We start from the raw sequence: 6,000 nt of genomic DNA on the forward strand, positions 1-6,000 counted from the left end.
GAGCTTAAGAAATAACCCCAAATGAGACACTTTCAAAGCGTTCTCATCACGGGATGCTTCGGGCAAGCAGTAGTCTGGAGCAGAGAGAGAGGCAGAGGAAAGAGCAAGAATATTTGAACAGATGACTGTCACGTCCTGAGGAATCCAAGGAGGCATACCGTGGATTCAAATCTATTATTTGTTGCAGTCACTGAACAGATAGTAAATGTGAATCCACAGCTTGCCACTTTATCTTTGAACACATGTTATGATTATTACACTTTAACCTCTTCTGTTCACTATTTATAAAATGAAATTCACACCATAAATAGTAGATAACACGGTGGAACAATAAGATAAGTTGAAGATTTTTTTTTTCTTTCCCTGACTCTCACTATGTTCACCCATGGAGAGAGATGTATTGTCGAGAAATTTAAACCTTCTCGAGCGATATGAGAAGATTAATATCGCTCTCTTATCTGTGCAGAAAATGTGACGGTACCAGCAAGTGACTTTTAGTTCAATTTAGCAGAAAGAATGGAAACAGCAGGACACAGCTGGCTCTGTCCAAAGGTAAAATACATAAACCTGTCTAACAAACATACATGTGGCTAAGTTGAATTATGGAAAAATCCAAATATAAATATCTCAATCTGCTGTCTCCATGCTAAGCTAAAAGGCTACTGACAGCAGCTTCATATTTGACCAGAAACATGGTATATGGTAAAAAAGCTGCACTTTTGATAGAAATAAATGATATGAACACATGAAGGGAGTTTTTCCTTGCCACCTTCGCCTTCAAGCTTGCTGTGGGGGTTTCAGGCCAGGTTTTGTAAAGCATCTTGAGACGATTTGTATTGTGATGCTATATAAATAAAATTGAAATTTAATGAAATATAATGATGCACACAAGTCCTTTGATGTATTATACTATATTAATAAGCGTTCATTTATTGTTCCCATGTGTCTTTTAAGACATTAAACATTCATAAAATCTGAGAATTTTATTTATTTATTTTTGGTCTGGAGCTTTTTACAGCAATTTTTGTGACCTTAATCAGTCAATGGAGCTGATGCTCATTTATTTTAAATGATATGTGTAACGCTTTAAAGTAACTCAGCTATTTTGATGATAGTAATTGTTTTGTCACATGTCAAGTGAAAAGTAGCCTCTAGTTTTTTCTGTGACTCTGATGGGTAGGTTGTCCATAAGCGGCAACAGCTGGAGTCGAATCATGACTTTATAGGAGAAATCTCACCAGCTCATTTACCCATTCATGACAGCTGTACAGGGGGTGAACTTTTACATAATTTAGCCATTCAAATTGTATTACGTTTTAAAGTTTTGTAGAATCAGGGCTGTGGTCACTTTGAGTGACATTTAGGTGTCTTCACAGGTTGATAGCTGTCTGTGTAGATGTTTATCTACCTGTTTTAGCTCTACTCACACTATTCCTGTTTGCCTTTTTTTGGATTTGATGGGAGTCAGACACTGCCAAGATGGACTCCTCATGCTGAATTGCTCTGGAGCAAGACGCTGATCCCAGAGTTGCTCTCAATGGAAGGTGAGCACGTTGCATAACTGCTCTGCCACCATTGGTGTATTACTGTTTGTGTGAATCGTCCAATTAAAAACACCGTAAAGCACTTTGAGTATTACTGAAGTAGAGAAGTTGGTCTTGCTCTGAAAATTGTGATGAACACAAAAAGCCTAGGCATGCTGTTGATACGGAATTCAGTGATGTTTGCAGATATGCCAAGATGGCCTCCAAATGTTGAAGTGTTCTTGGGAAAGACACAGAACCTGGAGGCACTCCTGATGGCAGACCCCAACGCCTTGCTCTGCCAACAGCTGGTGTGTGTGGGTGGGTGTGCGTGGGTGTGTGTATGCGTGCGTGCGTGCGTGCGTGCGTGTGAATTGGTGCAATAAAAACGCTGTAAAGTGCTTTCTCCCCCGATCTAATTTTGACAGTTAATAGAAAATAGTCAGCAGATTGACTTTGAACACAAATACTCTAGTGTGTTTTAGTGAGTTATTAATCATTTCTATTCATAAAACAGGCGCACAATAAGGAGGTGTAAAATAAAATGCTACCCTGGCTAATAGTGCATGACTTCTTCCAGTTGTTGCCTAAGAGGCTGAAGAGTGACTCACTTCAGTGTATTAGTGGGAGGAGGAGTGAGACGTGGAGAGGCACGCTGGACCAGAGTGTCTTTGATATTTAAATCAGGTCCTCTAGAAACCTTGGAACCCCTCTTAAATTAGCTTAAATGACATAAATGATAACTGGCTGTTAATCTGAAATGAAACACCGCTCACAGCTAAAAAAAAGAGACACTGCTTCTCTGAGGACGTTCTGACACACTTTAGTTCATAACCTTTAAAATGGAAATACTGTATATTTACTGTATATGGCTGTTGATACCCCAGCAGACTGTTTTCATTTATTTTAAATGTTAGCAGCACAATAATTCCCTAACTGTACTGTACGGCTGCCAAAATATTCCTGTAAATGGTGTGTAAAAGCACCATTTTAGCCTTGTGGATGATTTCAATTTAACTGCCTCATCTTCTGAACTGCAGGCATTTGTTCAGTTATGCAGCACAGCGCCAGTGTTTACATGGGGTGTTAATGTAACCATGCTGTACTTGGGTCTAAAAACTCAACACAAGTGCTTTTCTTTGTTTGTGTCTGCAGAGTGTCTGCATGTTGGATTTTATCTCCGAGAACAAGTTTTATTAAACTGAAATGACAAATATTTGTTCTGTTCAAATATTTTTACAGATAACAGTCAGATCCAAAAGAGAAAGAGTTGAACTTTATATAACAGAGACATATAGACATATAGACGCATCTCTTTCTCATGAAATTATTGTGACAATGTGATTTACGTAAATAGGAATAAAACTAAGTATGTGTCTGGAAACAAAATAATTCCAACTTGAAGGGCAACAGTTTATATCACAATATGTCTGTGAAGGTTCTCAGTCATCCAGGTCATGGTATATCCAACAAAGGTTCAAAAAAAGGCAACTGGACTTCTCAAAAAACTCTACAAGTCCAGTTGCTTTTTTTTTTTTTTTTGTTGTTGTTAATTAATTTACTATAGCCTGCTAGCCAGGGTCAAATTATTGTAGCTACGTTATGTTTAATTTGCTAAAAAAAAATGAAACACAACTTTAATGAGTTGAAAAAATATTGGTGCAGCTCCAACAAGCAAATAAAGTTTATTGTTTTATAAATTGTGCGTGCAATCCTAACCCACTGACTAACAATGAAATGGCTTAAAATCAAGCTTGTTTTAATAGACGGTTTAGCTAATACTACTAATATATTGCTTAATAATATGTACACTATATAAATAAATATTGAGGATATGTTTAAATCAGACCTGTCCAGGGTGTACCCCGCCTCTCACCCAATGACAGCTGGGATAGGCTCCAGCCCCCCCGCGACCCTTCACAGGACTAATGGTTCCAGAAGATGAATGAATGAATGAATGAATGAATGAATGAATGTTTAAATCAGTCAGGTTCAAATTAATAGTGACAGGGTCACATCAGTAGTGCCCTCTTGGGGTATTCACAACCTCATAAGCGGAAATTTTTCTCAAAGTTCATGAGTTGTGACATGTTTGTTGATATTTTCAGAAATAGTAGAGCTAGATGATAAACCAGCATGTTATACTTCAGTCATACAGCATTTTCTTTGTAACTTTCTTAACATGTCTGAGGGCAAATGTTGATATCCCCAGTGGGCTCATATTTCCATTATGCCTTTGTGTTTCCTACCTTATGTTACCTACTTGTGGCTTCTAGATTTAAGTTGCCCTAACAACTTACAGCTGATATCACTACTCGAACCGCAGGTATTTTGTGTGCACGACTTCCCATGTCGCAACCACAAGCCCAAATTCAACAACTGATAAAATATGTTTCCAGTGTTCTTTCTTCTATTTTCAGGAGATTTGCAAATCGCTTTCTCTTCTTCCCACCTTGGTGTGTCAGTCCCAAACTTTTTTTTAGGATCCATTTGTTTTAAACATAACCCATCTCATCTCAGTGGAGATTTATTGCAGCAGCCACGGTAGCCAGTAGACTCAGCAACTCAAGATGGCGCTTCTGCATAACAGCAAAACATTATGTGAGAAGCTGCGATTCGCACTAATGGTCTATCCCCACTTTTTAGCACCAAACAATTACATAGAGTAGAGTATTAATGCCAGCAGCAAGCCCTGCTGATGTATTATATCTTCATTATGTATCCTGACATGAGTTATACATATGACATCAGCATGCGGTAACCTATTTGGAGTTCATACAGAATTTGATCCTTGTTCACAACTCTGCTGGAATGGGCTAATCCAGTGTCTGTGTGTCACTTTGAAATGACTCCAAGCAGCTCCTTGCTTTTTTTTAGGTTCCTGTAGTTCCTTTCTAATGTAGCGTGGGTGGGACCCTTATTTCAGACACAGTGTATTAGCCTCTTTGTGACTGGTGAATTGTGCTGTTGCTGTAAATTTGGAGACTGTCCCTCGATTCTGTTGGCTCTGATTTGTCTTTAGAGGTGTCACTGATTCAAACAGTTGTGCAAGCCGTTTGTCACGTTTATGGTTTAACTATAAAACAGCATTGTTTAGTGTGCATAGCTCACAAAGCAGAATAATAAAACTTCTTTGGGAGCTATAATCCAGTGTGGAGACACTAAACAGAAGACTGCATGTGCACACCACTAGTGCTCTGCTAGTTTTAGTATCACCCCACCCTGTGCTACCTGCAGAGGCCCCACTCCAGTGGAAGATTCTGAGCTTATCTGCTTTCCAGTCAAGTACTCTGTAAGATAAACTCTTGTGTATTAACAGTTTCGTGAATTTCATCAGTGCAAAACGCTGTTCAGTTCTTTACCAGAGTGATTGTATTTTTTTCTTTCCCTCGTGAGCTTCTATTGTTGTGATACGCAGCGAGCAGATAAGTGAAAATAATTTGCATCGACACACTTGATATTTTGATAGGGGGCCATTTTTCTTTTGTCTTCCATCTCCGGGAGGATTACGTTTCAAGGAATTTTCATGAAACACCATTTAAGTGGGGCTGATAAGGCGTGCTTGAGACACAGATAAGAGCCTCTCCACGCACATTATTGATCTTCCTCTGACCTGTTTGTGGCAGGAAAGCTGAAAGGGGTGAAGCACTTGTCAAACACAGAGCTGTACCCAAGAGGAAGGAGGTGGAGAGAATGGTGAAGCACATATGAAAATGAAAACAATAGAAGGAAAGCACAAGGGAAAGAACTATTTAAAAAGTGGTTTTTAATTAGAAGATTTTTCTTTCACTGTGATTACAACCAGCCACAAATAACAATTATTTTCTTACATATTAATCTAGAATTTAATTTCCTGTTTAATTAATGGATCATTTTGTTTATGATGTCAAAAATAATAACCGTAATAGTAAGTAATTATACTTCATATAACCCAAAATGTCAAAATATGCAATGTATTCAACAAGCTGCATTCAACAAAGCATCCAAAGCAGAAAAAACTGAAACAATCATCAGCTTTGTTTGTTTATCAGTTAATTGATGAAACTACTAACCGCTGCTCAAATCGCAAAAAAAAGTCTGTTTCCTGAAACATCCATCATTCTGTCATTAATTTAAGATATTTTTAAAAAGTTGTTTGCAACAGTGAGAAGTCAGTAGTGCCATAAAATCCTGTTAGAAACTAGCACCATGCAGCTTTATAATACTGTAATACTGTACTGTATAGTTACTGTGACTGTGTGGCTCTTCAGCACCGTCTGAACATCATACTTAATAATACATAACACTTTCTGATCATTCTCTTCACAAAAACATCTCATCCTTGATCCTGACAGAAGCTCATTTAATAAAAAAAATAATAAAATATATATATATAATAATCCAACATCTGTTTGACAGGTTAAGCTAAATTGCCTGTGTCCCATCTCAAGCGATCCTCAAGCTTGACGCACAAAACAATGAAATTGGCCGAAGGCGG

Source organism: Chelon labrosus (assembly GCF_963514085.1).
Source record: "Chelon labrosus genome assembly, chromosome: 8".
In the NCBI taxonomy this organism is placed as follows: domain Eukaryota; kingdom Metazoa; phylum Chordata; class Actinopteri; order Mugiliformes; family Mugilidae; genus Chelon; species Chelon labrosus.